At 36.3% G+C, this 18532-nt stretch overlaps 1 pseudogene; it reads right to left on the reverse strand.

The window, feature by feature from the left end:
• Positions 1–1800: 1800 nt before the first annotated feature.
• LOC118031222 (probable disease resistance protein At4g27220) lies at positions 1801–10013 on the reverse strand (annotated as a pseudogene).
• Positions 10014–18532: the final 8519 nt, after the last annotated feature.

An 18532-nucleotide genomic window follows, 5' to 3' on the forward strand; every position in this document is an offset into this window, starting at 1 on the left:
ACTAAAAACTTTAATTTTCAATAAATTGAGGGACCAAACTGAAATTTTGTCATCTTCAACCTCAAACCTAGAATTTCAACAGAAAAACCTACTGTTCTTTCCAGATTTTCTAACTCAAAATTCATTATTTACACAAATCATAACTCAAAAAGTTTTCATCTTTACCTACAATCTTCCATAATAAACTAAATAATCAATTACCCATAACAATCAACCCTATAACATTCAAATTAATTCATTCAATCAAACCCAAAACACAATTTTCAAAACCCTAACATTCATCAAAACCGAAATTTAAAGTTTAAAGAACACATTTATACATTTATAAACCTAAATCTTACCTTTAAACTTATTTTCTTGAACTCCTTTCTATGTCCTTTCTAATTTCCCTCTTTTTCTCTTTTTCTTTTCTTTCTCCCTTCTCTCTCACGGTTTGCTCTCAAGAACACAACTCCCTCTTTTTGTTTTTTATTTCCTTCCTATTTTATATTTTTTTAACTATTGTTCAATTAACACACTACCCCCCATTCATTTATACCCTTTATTTAAGTCTCCCAAGAGCTTTTGTTGCCTTTTCTTATCTTTTTTAATTCAAAACATTGTAGGTTGTACCTCTTTTTCAAGTCTCTTTTGAATATGTATCTTTTGTATTCACACAAGTATGGAACCTTTGAGGAAAACCTTATTTATGTGTCAGTTATGGATCCAAGAAATCAAGTCGTGACACAATAATTCTGTTTTTGGTTGCTCAAATACTTTGGTACGGATAAAGTAGTCTAGTAGATTTTTTATAAACAAAAAAGAAAAGAGATTAACTTAAATTCTTTGATTTATTTAAGAAATAAAACCATTTAAAGACCAATATTATTCCTGCATACATCACAAAGCTGGTATACGATCACGGATCTATAGGTAACAACCCGATTAAGAATCCTCCAATCAGTGTTGAACCCAGTGGAATCAGAAAGATTGAGAAGGCAGAGGAGCGAGAGAAAGACGGAGAGAAAAGAGGGAATCCACAGCAGTTCTCATTCATTTTTTGCATGCCCGTTCTGTTACAACTGCCACTACATGTCGGCAGAGCAGAAGACGGTGCTGACTTGACAACCTTCTCAGTGATGAGAATTACAATTTATTGAAACGGTGCGCATAAGTAACGGCTTAACAACAGCTTAGTACGGTGGGTTTTGTCAAGAAATCAGTGGCAATTAAAAGTTATCCCTCCACCATTAATGTTAATTCCTGAGATATGTATGCATCCCTTCATGTGTTGAAATCTGAAGGCCTTTAAGATGGATCATTATTTCTTCTCAGGAAAAAAAAAAAAAAGGGATCATTTCTTATCCATAATTGAAGAAAACGTGTGCTGCACATTTTTTTGCGAAGGCAAAATGCATTTATCAGATCGAACATATGCAATTATCATGACAGAGAGGTTGCCGAGGAGCAATTCGGCTAGCTAATGACAGCATGGATTATCCTCGAAGAAACCAACATGCATTTTTCAAGTTCGAGCTTTCAACGTTCGAGTAGAATGATGACAATTAAAGTCAAGATGAACGTTGAATCTGACCATAAATCCCAGTTGTCCCTGTTCCAGCCCAATACAAGCGGGTCTTTAAAGAATGATGTGTTACTGTTGCAATGAATGTCATTACAAGGGCTATGCCAGCATCACCAGCCTCGTCTTCAATGTTAAATTCTTTCAGAGCCAACTTTCCCAATATACACAAGTCATCGCAAGTAATGATTAGCAAGCAAGTGTGGACATACAATTCCGGAGTCATTTCTCAAGAATCATGAGAAAAAGTATGGTTACCTGGATATAAACATCGAATAGACGGTTCCCAATACTATACAACGAATTGTCATCGTGTTCACATTACACTGCTTTAAATCCTTGAGTCTAATGAATTAATGAAGATAGAAACTCCAAAGAAAATCACTCGGCCAGAGATAACATACTTCAGTACTCGGTTCAGCAGCTAGCATGGATAAAACTATCTCTTTCCTTGTAAGCGAGGGCTCTGGCATGGCTTCCATCTATCTAGCACACTGTAACTTGCAGATCTGTTTGGCTTCTGCACTTGCACCTGCAACAAGGAGATAACATAAGATGAACTCTTTAAATCTTAATTGGTCATTCCTAATTTTTTTATAGTTTCGTACTTTGAGATTATTGGAAAATTAAAGCATTGATTGTGTAGACTTGCGTTATGTCACTACAGATGAAGAAATAGAGGATATCTGTGAAGTGTTGCTAAGAAAAAAAAACTTAAAAAGCCCTTTTCAAACTTGGTAGCTATTAGTTTTCAAAAACCAGAAAAATCCCATACAGAAAATAAGAAAAAAAATCTCTATGAGATCTAAGTTGAGATCTGAAAAATTGCAGAATATCATAGTTATATCAAAAAGATCTAGAATCTACCAGGGCTCATTGCAAAGGTTGGGCTGTATTGTAACTTCGCATTACAAATCTCTGTTGCCGCAATGCATTCTGAAAGAGAAAAGCCATCATAATGTAAGTAGATCCAAATAACAAAAAAGAAGTGCTTGGTCACAGAAATATTTTAGCTCTTTTTACTAGTAGCCAAAAACATACAATTATCAATGAAATAAGTGAAATCATAAATAATAAAAGACAAAGGACAAGAAGCATGTATATGATGCACATTGCTGTTGTAACCTGGCACTTGAGGGAACAGGTAACTAGAAATATCCATTTGGTTTGTGAGAACCAAACACAGTGAGTTTAGATAAGTAATACAAATAATGGAGACTACCACCAAAATATGAGTAGATGATGTGATTATGATAGGCCATACTAAGAAGTCTAAAGGGTCATGTTTGTGCCTCCATTCTAAATTAACACGGGAGTTCTGAAGTATTATGATTTCTTGACAGCAAACCTCAAATATTGACCTGGATGACAAAATAATAATCCAAGGGACGAGACTTTTAAAGCATGCACTACTATGCACTGGATTGTCTGAAAGAAAAGATCATATTTGACAGGCAAGCAGGTCAATACTTGGTGCCGTGAGGATCATCACCCTCGCAATCCAGTTTGTTGTCGACTCGAGTTTTAAGGTGTGTGGTTCATATTAAGGAAGTCAGCATCCTCGCAATTCTGGTTATAACAGTTCATTTCTGAGTTTGCGTAGTTTGATTAATCCATTCCAGTTCATACAAAACCTTTAATCCATCTTAATGGTGTCTCATATTAATTTGTATATAATAATATATGGAAGTAGGAAACTGAACAACAATTGAACAATAATTAGTTAAATCCTACAAGCCCTGATAATTAACTAAACTCTATTTGCCTCTATTGGTTTGGACATTTCCTTCAAACAAGATGTATTACCCATCAAGAAAGAAAAATCAAATAAGATTTATGCAGGGAAATGTTATCCGACCTCCTGTTACAATTATTAACAAGAAGAAGATTTACATTTTACATCTTACTGTCTGGCACAATTTCCTTATGCCAAACACATTCAGAAGCAAGTTGAGTTATGCTAGATGAATGGAAATCCCAGAGCTCGACCTCAGATGACAGTTCTTTGAATTGAGTGAAACACATTTGCTCAATCAAAAACTGAAAACAGGATAAGGGAACAACATACAGAGAAGTAAAGAGTGAGAGCATAAATTAAGGGGTTAGGTAAAAAAATGGCGATGTCATACCGAAGCTGCTGCACGAAGTAGTCATTGTCTGTTCAACAGCCACATGAGCTACAGTAGGTTCCACTGCTGATGTATGAGTAAGACAGAGATCAGGCTACTCAGAAGAAGCTTACTTCAAAGAAATATATGAAATAAATAAAAATATTTACCACATCAACTTGAAGGAAATCTATTTTTGCCAGTTTGACAAATGTTGTAGGAATTTCGAGACTCCAGTGGAATGATTCCGGGTAGATTCCAAGACTTCAAAGCTCTGCAAGATATTTCTACAGAAAAATTAGCATACATAACCCAACATATCCTTTCAAGAACTATAGATTAAGCAACACATTACTTCAGCGAATCACCCACAAATCATTAATTTTTGCAGAAGTAAGAGTTGCAGTACATGCTTTCAAGGTGGAAAGAGGAATTGTTGTTGAAAGACCAGTCACATGTGACGCTGCTCTCAAACCCTTTGTTATCCAAGAAAAACTAGAACAGAGGAAAATGAGATACTTTGTTTCTTGGAGACCCAATTGGAGGAGTAACCCAAAAAAAAACCTTTTCAAAATCTTGAAAGACAGTGAATGATATAGGATATCATAGTTATTAATTAAGGCTAGTGAAAAACATTAAGAATTTTGATTCAATATAGGATATCATAATTATTTCGGCCAAAGAATGATGAGTAATTAGATGCAAATCCAAACCTCAAGCATGATTTGTGTGAGGATTTGATCTTAAATTTTATAATCAAGTTAGATGGTTCTCCAATATTTAAAGATCATCATCAAGTAATTAAAAGCCATAAACTTTGAAGCCAATCAAATTCTCTTTAAGAAGACAGGTCATCCAATTCCATATGAAGATAGTAGACAAGTTAAAACAATTTCCTACCAACAAAAAAATAAAATAAACAGAGGAATCAATAAATAAGAGAAGGAAGTGTAAACGTAAAGGTTGGGATGATAACAACAAAATGAGGAGTGTAAACGTAAAGGTCTAATAAGAGAAAACCTTCTTGTAGTTGAATTGGCTAAAATGTGTTGTTGCTCTCTAAATGCTTCACTTGTCTTCGTCTGGCTTCCTTACCTATGGGTCAAATCTAATTAATATAAAGAGATTGAGAGAGAGGGGGGGGGGGTGGTGGGGAGATTGATATTGAGAGAGAGAAAAGGAGGAAATTAAGCATAAGCTTACCCGTAATTCATTATTTGTATTAAGGGGCAATGTCGTCTCCTCACAAGCAAATTCTATAAAGGGCAGAGTATAAAACCAGTAAACACCAAAACTTAATTCGATATTATATTATATTATATTAAGAGCAGAGTACTTACGCTAATTTATGAATCTTTACAAAGGGTCGAAGTACATCCTTAGCGTCAGGATGCTCCCACTTTACTCCCGACTCCCACCATTCTTCTGGATATGCATAGATATCTCTAAGAGAAGGGGGAGGAGATGGCTGGCCATTTTCAAGTAGCGGAAGACATATCGGCATCCTCTTCAGCTTCTCACAATTTTCCACGTGAATAATTCGGAGAGAATCGCAAATCAGTTTTGCATTACAAAATTCAGTTCTGGTAATCCTTTCAATACCAAAATTCTTAACTTTGGGAGTTTGAATTCGCTGCTACTGCTTTCTTCATCCATAATCCCTTCTTCATCAGATCTTGTTCCACATATTATCTCCTCTATTTTCTCACAATTAAAAACTTTAATCTCTTTCAGGTTTACTAGGTTTGATAGTAAAACAAGAGGGAACAACTTCTTCATACTTGCACATCCATAGCAATAAAGCATTCCAAGACTAGAAAATATACCATTATAAGATGGCAATGATAGTGGAGTAGGGAATACCCAAGAAGATGAGACCAAGCTCTCCATGCTATTGCAATAGCTAATCCATATAATCTCTAGTTGCGTTGCATATGAGAAATCATCGCATAAACTTGTTGCATCGTCACATTTATAAATGGTCAGTTGTTGAGTGTCCTTCGGAAATATGACCTGAAAATCTCCATCTTTGTTTACACTCAAGTTACCCAAAAAAATTGTTTTACTTACTCTAAATGAATGATTGGGATCCAGTAGTCCTACAACAATTTGGTATCTGCTTAGTGATTGGGTCTCATCCCGAGATTTGAGATACTCCACATACTCATAGTAACCTTCAAAATGGCATTCCAAACTTTCCAACTTCCTCAAGCATCCCACTTCCTTCCCCTTAACTGTTATCGGAGCATATTGTCCTTTTATGTTATCTTTGGTAGCAGGAGGAATCCACTCCTCCAATACAAAGACTTGCAGGTGAGAGAGTTCAGGCAACAACACTCTAGGAAACTCCTTTTCACCACATCCATTCATTATAAGATACCTCAGGTTGCATAGGCATTCCATGCCTTGAGGCATCATTTCAAGTGCAGTACCAGAGAGATCTAACCTCCTCAGAGCCCTCAGCTTTTTTAATGATGGTACATGCCTTAACATCTTACAATCAGTGAGCAGTAATGCAGTGAGACTCACCAATTCAGAGACAAGATCAGGCAGTTTTATGATATTTGTACGAGACAGATCAAGAACCTTGAGCCCACGCAACTGCTCAAAAAATAAATCTGCTATAAATTGCAACTCTGAATTTCCACATAACAATAGAGTTGAAAGACCGGGACAACATGGTGAATGGCTGGAAGGAATTTCTTTAATTTGGTTATGCATCAGTGAAACTCTTGTAAGATTCTCTGTCCACTCCTCTGCTCCCGGCAATTCTCTTAACTGTGCACCTGCTTTGACCATGCCTTGAGAGTTCGCTTGTAGTATTTGGATGGCCATATCCCTAATCAAGTCATGCATCTTGACATATCTACCATCACCAGTCCAATCCCCAGTACTTTCCAATAGGCAGACTCTTTCAAGTTTATTCAGCATCGAGTGGCCTTTGTTAAATTCTGCCTCCCTACTCTTCAGCCCTTTTATCACTCCCTCGTCAATCAAATAAGCTATCAAATCCTCTCTACGGATCATGAAGTCCTCCGGGAATAATGCACAGTACAAGAAACATTGTTGCAGTGCTGAATCACTTAGATGGTTATAACTAAATCTCAATATGTAGAATACCTCAGGCTCCATATCATCTTTTCTAACTTTTGATTCTCTCAATTCCTCCAATGCATTCCTCCACTCACGTACGTCAACCACTCCCCTCATGGTTGAAGCCATGGTTATAATTCCCAGAGGCAAACCATCACACTCGTTTGTGATAGATTTTGCAATTGGTTCCACTTCTGGAGACAGTGCCATGTCGTGTCCAAGTCTCTCAATAAACAAAGTCCAAGCTTCTTTCTCCAATATAGGACTTACTTTGATTTTGTGTTGGGTACCCATCTGTTGACAAACATTTTCTAATCGTGTTGTAACGATCAGCTTGCATCCCTTAACAGCTTGGATAGGGACTCCCACCTTGCGTAGCTCAATAGCCTTCCACAAATCGTCTAAAATCAAAACCCATTTCTGTTTCTTCGTTAATTCATTTGACAATTCAGCAGCTCTATACAGCTCCTCATCTTCATTAGAAAGATCTAAACCAATCCGTCTGGCGATACTGTTTTGCAATTTATTAATGTTAGTGTCTTGTGAAACAGTAATCCAGTAAACATGGCAGAAACTGTCTCGTCTTTTTTGAAAGCTGGTCATATATATGTTTCACCAATGTCGTCTTTCCCACTCCGCCCATCCCATAGATGCCAATAGTTGAAACTTCATCGTGCATCAACCAAGACCAGATAGTCTTCTTATGGTCTTCGAATGCTTGACCCACCAGCTTTGTCGTTGGTATTTCTAGAGTCTCATTTGTGTTGCATGTAAGCCCTCCAGAAGAGGTAGCTCCTGCACCAGGCTGCACTACTCCTCCAGTCCCATTCTCTATATCATCCTCCATTACATTATTGATCACGGATTGACCCATTGTACCTGGTGCCAAATTGTCGACTTCATTGTATTGTTCTTTGTGGAGTGGTGGAAATGGCATTATCATTAACATTGCTGGAACTTGCTATGCTTTTATGTCTTTTGTTGGCACTATGCATAGCTAGAAAAGCTGCTTCTTGAACGTCTTCAGAATCTTCTTGAGGCTCATCGCCAATAGGTTGGAGACCTTCACGAGAGCTATCTCTCACAACAGGCTGCAAATGTTCTCTAATCATATTCTCCACATCAATCATCATGACATCATTGTTGACTGAGGAAGAAGATGGTTGATCATAATGCCTTTCAAGGCCAAAACACAGTGGATCTGTTGGTTGGGACAAATCTCCTCTAGGCTCATCTTCATTAACTGTAAGCCTCTCAGGAGAGCCACCTCTCACAGGAAGCTGGCTCGATTCCATGAACGTGCCCTCAATCCTATAATCTTCCACAGACAAAGGTAAGTTCTCCTGAGCATTTCTTTCACACTCTTGCTCCACTTGTTCACCAGGGATCAGGTCTCTAGGAAAACTAGAAACCCTATCAAGCGGAAAATTTTCCAACCATGTTCACTAGTGGAGGACAGAGTTGATCTTCTTGAGGCTCATCGTGATTAACAAGTGGCCTCTCATGAGAACTACCTCTTACAACAGGCTGCCCAGTTACTCTCTCCAGATGTTGCCCTTGTGGTGCCACATTGTCGATTTCAACATGTAAGCTAGTAGGTAATGGATCTCCTGGAGTCTCATTTGTGTTGCCTGTAAGCCCTCCAGAAGAGCTAGCTCCTGCACCAGGCTGCGCTACTCCTCCAGTCCCATTCTCTATATCATCCTCCAATACATTAGCTCCTGCACCAGGCTGCACTACTCCTCCAGTCCCATTCTCTGTATCAACCTCCATTAAAAAATTATAGATCTCATCCCAACTTCTTCCAAGTGCGTGATCCATTCTATCTGCTGCTTGTGTCTTTCCTGCATCTCCTACCAAATTGTCGACTTCAACATGTAAGCTATCTATCCTTTCTTCGAGCTCCTTGACGGAAAGAGCTTCTTCTTGTTGTGCCCCATCATTGCTTGACGTTTCTGTGATTCTATGGTTCTTTTCTGGAGGGCCATCAACAGCAGCGAACGCTGCTTCTCGAACCAGTTCTGGCACTTTGTCACAAATTGTAGTTCCACGCCTTGGAACTCCTGACCAATGAAACTTGAACCTGGTAATCGGAATTAGCTTGGAGAATACATGCCCACAAAACTTAAACCGCCTACTATCATCAGGCATCTCCTCAACATGCTCCCAAAATGAACCCTTTGGCAGAACCATTTTCTCCTTTTCTTCTTTGGCCTGCAGAGGGGAAAATAACAAATTCATTTATTTGGAGACAATACTGAAATAAGGATTACATTCATAAATCTCCAAAACAGAACTAAGCAAAGGAAAAGACCGCATATATATATATACACACACACACCTTCTGGTCTGATAATTAATATGATATTGTGTCTTCAAAAGAATGCCCTTGCCGCTGTGTGACAGAGATGATAATTGAAGTTGGTAGCAAAACAAGCTGTGAGCACAAAACAACAATTTCAGCTTTGAAAAGCAGAAACAATCATTTAATTATTTTCCCTAGAGAAATAAAACAAGTTGGTAGCAAAAATCGTTGCCATAATATGTGAAAAACTAAACTGATCGAAGCTGTAAAACAAAGCATATGCAATTAAATCGATCATTAGGAACAAGTATAAATTCTACAGCTTGTTATTAATTTAATATAAAAAAAATAAACAGGCAGGCCCTTAGCTATATATTTTCCTGTAGAGATGTACTTTAAGCAGAGAAATATTTATAATAAACATTGAATAATTGAAACAATTGTCAGAAAAAGAGACTACCAAGCAATCTAAAATAAAAATTTGGAATAAATTATCATTGTTTTTAAGATAAGAAGTTGAACTTGATAGCGAAATGAACATTTAAGAACAAAGCTATAATATTTGTTTGAGTTCTAACTTCTAAGATTGATTAAGAAACACATACAATTAAGTTCCACTTCGTTTCGGAAGAGCCAAAACAAATAGGTGTAGAAACAAAATTAGTGGTAGAAAAACAAGAAAATAAATCAGGATTTACCTTGCAAGCAGAAAAGATGTTGAACTCCAGAAGAGACGATTCGATTCAATCAGAAAAGGAAGCACAGACCATGAGACAGGTTTAAGAAATTTGGTGAGGGAAATTAGGAAGTCAATGGTATAGCGAGAGAGATCAAGCTTTGGTAATTTAGGATGAATTGAAAGAGAAATGAATGTGAAATGGAAATGAAAAGAAAAGAGGGTGCTTTGGTAATTTTTCATAGCTTTTTGCAGATCTAGAAAGTTTAACCTGTGGTACACATTGCAAAAGCTAGAAAACCTGTGGTCCAGCAGCTGGTTGTTAAAACATGTATTACGGGTTGAATCGCTTGAAAAAATCGAAAATGGATAAAATCGGGTTGAAATTAGGTGAAATCGCAAAAATCGGATGAAATCGCACAAAATCGCGATTTCAGGACCGATTTTGTGATTTTGATAAAATTAGGAGCTGAAACAAAATTTTCCCCTTATGTCCAGCTGTCAGAAGCCTATTGGATTTATAGTCACGGATTGTCTTCACTTTTTTCTTGCACAGTCGTCTTCACTTTTTGCTTGCACAGTCACGGACTGGTTTCTCTCCCCTATTCTGTTTCGTTTGCTTCCCTTTTTCGTTTGCTTCCCTTCCAGTCCCCCCTAAATCAATCTCGTATTTGCAAAGAGATGAGGGAGATGGAGGGAGAGAGAGGATGGTTGAAAGAGAGATTTGGGTTAGTTTTGCTTTTAATGGTAGCAGAAGAAATGGGGATTCAAATGAAAACCCTTCAAGTGATTCTTCTACGGAGGATCAAGAGAGATTTTTGTAAGATCCCCCCCTGAACATATAAGTAATTATATTTTATGTTTTCAATTAAATAATATTAATAATGAAAATTTGTTTCAATTGTTGCAGACTTGCTGTCGTGTTTGGTCATGTAACTTTTCAAAACGTGTCGTGATTAAATATTTGGATAACTAAATCATTCTAGTTCATCCTGTAGAAAGAATCTGCTTATAGTAATTATATTTGAATTGATTTCCCTGTTGAACCGGCTTCATCCGCGCAAGCGTAGGAGACGATGAACAATGCTTCCAAAACGGCGCCGTTGTGTCCTTGGGCATTGATGTTTTTCACTTTAGTCCCTAGACAGTTTAAACTTGACAATTGGGACCTAATCAGAAATAATTGATTTCTAATTGTGCCCTTGGATTAAATTCAATTGAATCCTTAAGTTATAGCGCTATTTACACAACAGTCTTGGTTTTTTGGATTATTCAATTTGGTCATTAAATTTTAATTTTCAAGCAATTTTTCCTTGAATTAGCTTCAAATTTTGATATTTTTTCAATTACACCCCTGATTCCTTTAATTAATTAAATCAAAATTTAATTTAGTCCACAAACTAAATTTTTTTTTAATGTATTTTAAAATTCCTTACGATTTTACGATCCGTTTTTACGATCCGAGTTTGTGTAAGGCTTTCCGTGCCGTGTTAAAATCGCGATTTTAACAACCTTGGTCCAGCTTAAGAGGGTGTTTGGAAGTGTGGTAGCGGTTGCTTTTCAAATAGCTTTTTGTGCCGAAAAGCATGTCAATAATATTTTTTCATTTTTTAAAAATCATTTTTGACATTAGCACATCAAAACGATCCAAAAAGTACAAATCACACTCAATTTTAGCAAAAAAAAAAAAAATTTGAATTTTGATGAAAAGCCGGTTTGGCCGCAATGCCAAACGGGCTCTAAAACAAGTAATGGGGCCTTTCTGCTTTATGTCACTTTCTGCTTTATTTATCCACATTAACTATTCAACGTGTTCACATTACACTGCTTCAAATCCTTGAGTTTACTGTTTGATGCTAAAACAACAGTGTTATGTACTTTTTTAAATAAAAAGTCAGAACAATTAATGAAGATCTAAACTTCGAAGAAAATCACTTGGCCAGAAATAACAGTACTGCTCGGGTCAGCTGCTAGCATGGATACACAAATGCTACTTGGGGAAATTACGCATTTCCTATATCAGCATAAAAAAGGAACAATCCTATTTTGTTGTTTTAATTTTAATTCAAAGTCATTCATTCTTTTCCAGTCTCTTTCGAATATGTATCTTTTGAATTCGTATAAGTATGGAAACTTGGAAGAACCTTGGTAATTTTATTTTGGTTGCTCAAATACTCTGGTACGGATAGAGTAGTTTATTAGATTTTTTATAAACAAAAAAGAAAAGAGATTAACTTAAATTCTTTGATTTATTTAAGAAATAAAACCATTTAAAGACCAATATTATTCCTGCATACATCACAAAGCTGGTATAAGATCACGGATCTATAGGTAACAACCCGATTAAGAATCCTCCAATATGTGTTGAAGCAGAAAGATTGAGAAGACAGAGAACGAGAGAGAGGGAGCCCATTCTGTTACAACTGCCACGATATTTAGGCAGAGCAGAAGATGGTGCTGCCTTGACAACCTTCTCAGTAATGAGGATTACAATTTATTGAAACGGTGCGCATAAGTAACGGCTTAACAACAGCCTAGTACGGTGCGTTTTGTCAAGAAGTCAGTGGCAATTAAAAGTTATCCCTCCACCATTAATGTTAATTCCTGAGATATGTATGCATCCCTTCATGTGTTGAAATCTGAAGGCCTTTAAGATGGATCATTATTTCTTCTCAGAAAAGAAAAAAAGGATCATTTTCTGCTATTAAAGTCATAGCAATGGAAATCGGCAGGAAGCTACAACTTTATGTCACTTTCTGCTTTTGCTTTCTTTGTTCTATATTCAATGATTACTCTCAATAGAAATCACTTGGCCAGAAATAACGTAAAGCCATGCTTTTTTCTTTGGAGAAGTCATGAAATTGGCCTCCTCAGGTTCTATCCACGAGTTTGTGGGATCATCAGAACAGTATGATCCGTTTAAAGACATGATATAGGTTTAAGAAGTTTGGTGGGGAAGTTAGGAAATCAATAAGAAATTTGGTGAGGGAAATTAGGAAATCAATGGTATACTGAGAGATCTCTCTCTTAGTGGAAGCAACTTTATCAAAGTGCAATGTGCAAGCAACTGTATGAAATTAAAGCCATGTTCTTTTCTTTGGAGAAGTCAAAAGAATTTGGAAAGGGAAGCGAGCTGTCTTCCATCTTTTTCCTTTTTGTTTTTTTAATTTAATCAGAACTGCAAATTTATTTTTAGTCTGTCAGTAACAGCTGATCTCGTAAAGGAAAGCACAAGCAATTAATTGATTAACATGAAGGTGGACTAGATAATTACCTGTTTACTCTAAAGAAATAAAACAGCAGGGCAAAACCCTTTTGCTTTCTTTGTCCTATATGCAATTATTACTCCCACTTCCTCCTCGAAACCACCATGCAAATTTTATGTCACTTTCATAAAACTATTCAACATGCTTACTCAGAGGGAATCTGTGGCAATTAAAAGTTATCCCTCCTCCATTGTTAATTCCTGAGACATGTATGCATCCCTTCATGTGTTGAAATCTGAAGGCCTTTAAAATGGATCATTATTTCTTCTCAGAACAAAAAAAAAAGGGATCATTTCTGTGTGCTGCACATTTTTTTGCGAAGGCAAAATGCATTTATCAGATTGAATATATCAAAGAACTATTTTAATTTAATATTTTAAACTATTAAATAAATCCTCAAGATATAATTTATATTAAAAAGATAAAAAACCAGAACAAAAAATATAAAGGAAAAACCACAAAAAGAGTAAGGGAAGAGAAGAGGAAAAAAAAAGCAAAGCAAAGCAGAGAGAAGAAACACCAGAGAACAAACAAAGAAAAAACAGAAACAGGGGGGGGGGGGGCGTAGCATTGGCTAGCCAGCACACCATCATCAACTTCGTCTCCAGCGAATCAAGGGTCACATTGCTTTGGGTAATGCTTGTTTTCTCAACTGAACTAATGATCATGCCCTTGACATTCTTTGCTCGAATTCCTTTGATAATACTGGCAATTAATAACTTGTTATTTTTCATTTGTTTTAGAAGCATGCAGTATGCAATCATCCTTGGATAATACTGGCAATTAAAAGTCTGATTCCATTGCATCCTTAGAATTTTCCATCAGGTGAATGTATTCCCATCAGCTTAAAAATCAATCTCTGCCTTTGACTCCCAATACTTGCATATCCAAGCCTGGAGGAAGAGGAGGAGGTGGAAGAGAGAGGGGGCAGAGAAAACGACACCGCCTTCTTCCTCTTCGAGGAAGCGGGGTTTCTTGGTGCCTGGTTTCCAGAAATGCTATGACATTTTTCTTTTTTGAAAACAATAAATAAATAAATGTAAATCAGTTCAATATAATTCTTTCCCAATATTACAACTAATAATGATTGTTATACAATTCTGATCCATCATGGGGAGATTTAGATTCCTGAATCAGACATTCTCACCGTACACAAATAACCATCTTTCGAAACAAATCTAGTGGATAAAAAAAAATTATATTTAACAAAAAAAATCCTAAAAATAAAATCACATATAAATTCTTCATTATTATTGGTTTTGTAAATTTTCATTTGTTTCAAATAGTAGGGACCCAATTGATGAGTTTTGTTTTACCTTGCTCTTCTTGATGATGTCTTGGCTGACGTTTTTTCATATTAGCCGGAAATCCACCTGGAATCTAATATATGTATTAAGAGTTTGTTTTGGTAAAGTAATGCAAGTGATCATTTTTAAAAGTATTTTTTTTAATTAATATTAAAATAATTATTTTAGATTTTTTATTTTTGATATCAAATATTAAAACTATTAAAAATAAATCTAACAAAAATAATTAATTTTTTAAATTACTAATCAAAATAAGAATTTGGAAGCTGGAATAAGAAAACTCAAGAAAAAGAATTTTTATTTGTGTTTGGCTTGCATATGTGAACTAGGTATGCAACAAGTATTTACGAGTTAATTTGTGGGATAAATCCAATAAAAACAAGGAAAATTTACAAAACAGAAATTTCAAAGTCTATTTACGAGTTAATTTGTTTCAGCTTGGTTTGATTTAAATTGTTTTTTTTTTATATATATTGCTATATAGTACAACCTTGCCATGCTTTGCCAATTCAATTTTGGGTGTCCGGCCATGTTAGCTGTCACATTGATGCCTCCTACCCTTGATATCATCTTTCCCATCATGGTCAGCTGGGCTTTTTTTTTTTTTTTTTTTTTTTCTGTTTTTCCTGGGATGTGCTTGTTTAAGTCCGATTGGGAGACCTATAAAGGAGTCCCTATGCTAATTTATCTATTTTCTTTACATGGTTTTGCATTCCTGCTTTCTCTCTTCTGCTCAATGATGTAGCTCAATTGGAATTCAATTTATTGTCCTTGGTTTTTTATTATCTTTCAGGTTTCCCTTGTTTTTTCTCACCCCATTGTCGTTTGACAGTTGTTTTGCCATGTACTGTCCCTAATTTATTTTTTTAGAGTTGAATTTAGCTCAGAGGTGTTATTTTCTGCTTTCTTCTCAGGATTTTGGCTCTTTTGCCGGCGCAGCCACCTGATATTCCATGGCTTAGGTTGCGTGATGTTGCTCCAGCTCACAATTTGCAAGGTTTGTTTCTTTCCAGAGACCCTGCTGGTTTCTTTTTCTTTTTTTCGGGAAGGACTTTTTTATTAGGTTTAAGAGCATGTCTGAGCTTCCTCCTATTTTTTGGCTTGCTCACCTTCTTTTCTTTTGTTTTATGTGATGCTCTTCAGTTACTGGTTGTATGATGTGTTCAGGAATGCTGTGTCTTTGATTGCCTTCAACTAGGCTCGATCGAGTAGCCTTTTTCAGGGTTATGTGACTCTTTGGCTGGTTTTTTGCAGGTATGGTCTTCCTTCACTGCATTTATTTTCATATGGCTAAATTTATTTCAGATGGTTTCAATATCGGCTTTTCCTAGATCCATCTTTTTGTTGTTTTTGATTGTGGTTTGTTTTTGATGTCGTTGAGGATGGTTGCATTTCAATCGTGGCCTCATACTTAACTCTGTGATCATGGAAAAGGTACATTTTACAAGATATGCATTTTGGGGGCATCTATTGGAGAATGGAGATATGACTGCAAGAGGGATGACACAAAATCACATACAAATATTCATTCTTGAAAATATAGTTATCTTCAGCCCTGGTTTAAAAAACATATAAATGTTCTCATTGAAGAACTTACATGGTTCCAGCAATCCGAGTGCTGATGTGGGTATTGTCCATCTTCATTTAGCTTTGCCAAACCAAAATCAGAAATTTTGGCATTGAGTTCCTTATCAAGAAACACATTGCTTGTTTTGATATCCCCATGCCCAATTTTTATTATTGACTCTTCATGGAGGTAATCCAAACCTCTAGCTGCTCCCAGGCAATTTTTCTGCCTGATAGGCCAGTCCAGTTTCAATCAGAACTTTACACCCTTCCCTGTAAATTATAGAAGATAAAAGACATTCAATTTCTTAAAGCCAAACAAATTACCTTTTATCCAAAATGCTTCTGATGGAAGGGAGAAATTAACTCACCAAATCGAGCACGGGACAGGCAATTGTTCTGCATGTTCATGTACCCAAGCATTAATTGGTTTCCTCCTACTATATCTCGTACTATATCTAGTGTACTCGCAATATTGACTACTATAAAACTTCTGATTATTATTAACAAAACTCTCTGGACTGGTTAGATTACTAGCTGACAACCTGAATGTATTCATCCTATATTATTACAATTATACATGAATTCTATGTGTTCTATCCTTTCTTGAAGTACAGCTATTCTGCTACTTAATACTGCTATTTGTTCTGAAACTTCATCTATCTCAGATTGAGTCCAATAAGGGGTCAAGTATCTCATAAAATCTATAGCTGGTCTTAATTCTAATTTAAATCGTCTTATATTCAGTCTTAATTCTCTTAATGCATTATTTGCACTTCTAATCTGGTCTCTATATCTAATATGTCTTTTTTTATTTTCTCCAAACTCCCCACCTACTAGCTTCTTATCTGGAAATGAATCTCCCCTGGTCTCATCACCATTGCATTGAAGACCTCTAAGAGACCTATCTCTGACAGTAGACTGCACATGTTCTCTAATCATATTCTCCACATCAATTATCATGACATCATTGTTCACTGAGGAAGAACATTGTTGATCATAATTTCTTTCAAGGCCAGGACATTGTAGATCTGCTGGTTGGGACGAATCTCCTCTAGGCTCATCTTCATTAGCTGTAAGCCTCTCCAGAGAGCCACCTCTCACAACAAGCTGGTTCAATCCCGTGATCATGCCCTCATTCTCATGATCCTCCAAGGAAAAAGTTATGTTGTCCCGAGTATTTCTTTCACACTCTTGCTCCACTTGCTCCCTTCCCACAGCAGTCCCTGGTGCAACAGGGATCAGGTATCTAGGAAAACTACAAACCCTATCAAGCTGAAAATTTCCCATGTTCATCTGCACGAATTCTAGTTCTCCAGGTGAGTGAAAATACCATTCTGGTTCCGTTTCTGCATCGGTCACTACATTTCCAACTTCACTGTTTTGCTCTAGCAAAGAAGTTGAAATTGTGTTGTAAGCCCCATCAATGTTTGACGTTGCTGTGGTTTTACGTTTCTTTTCTGGAGGACCATCAACAGCAGCTGACAATGCGGCTTGAACATCTTGTGGAACTTTGTCACAAATTGTAACGCCACCGCTTTGAACTCCTGACCATTGATGCTTGAACCTGGTAATCGGAGTTTGATTGGATAATAAATGCCCACAAAACTTACACCGCCTACGACCGCCAGGTATCTCCTCAACATGCTCCCAGAATGGACCCTTTGGTAGAACCATTTTCTCCTTCTTCTTCTGTGGCCTGCAGGGGTGACTAAGCAAAGGAAAAGGCTGCACAGTATGTATATACCTTCTGGTCTGATAATCTGATATTGTGTCTCCAAAAGAATGCCCTTGCAGCTGTGTGACAGAGATGATAATTGAAGTTGGTAGAAATACAAGCTGTGAGAACTGAACGACAATTTCAGCTTTGAAAAACAGACAATATTCATGTAATATTTTTCCTATAGAAATAAAAGAGAGATCAATCCAATATTATTTATTTTGTGCAAGGGAAATTATTTTTTACAAGTAAGAAAATGATAAATTTTGAAAATATGAAGAAGGATTCAGATATATAAATATTTACTCATAAAAAAAAGAGAAAAATGGAAATTCTAGTTAAAATCAACTTATAGACACTGTGGAACAGAAATGTATTTTGTCCAAACTAAAAGAAACCAATGTTGCATTTGTAGAAGTTTATTGATATCTAGAAGCAGGACATGGACAGTTTTGTTTTAGGCATGAATGTACTTTGCTTCTGCAACATTTAAGGGAGAAAAAGAAGTCTCAAGTGATTATATTGACAGGAGATGTTAAATTCTTAAAGTGATGGCTAGGAAATAGTAGGAGAAAAGGAAAAATTTCTTGAATATGTTATAACAAATATTTGAGTAATGATTCACAATTTGATTGGTTGTTAGAAACTTAATATTACAATGTGATGTTTTGCAATGAGCATTAAACCGAGACTAGCATCAAATGTTTTCCAATCACCATTAAACAAAGAATGAAGGAGAATTTTAGAGAGTATAACCTTACTCGGTCAATAAGGTAAACAAACTCCTCCTTTGGCCTGTAGTTTGTGTTGCTCTTACCACTGACAATTTCCAAAGCAATAACTCCAAAAGAAATGCTTCTGATGAATGGAAGAAATAAACTCAACAAATAGAGCACGGGACAGGCAATTGTACACAAGCTTTAATTGGTT

Source organism: Populus alba, chromosome 19, assembly GCF_005239225.2.
Source record: "Populus alba chromosome 19, ASM523922v2, whole genome shotgun sequence".
Taxonomy (NCBI): domain Eukaryota; kingdom Viridiplantae; phylum Streptophyta; class Magnoliopsida; order Malpighiales; family Salicaceae; genus Populus; species Populus alba.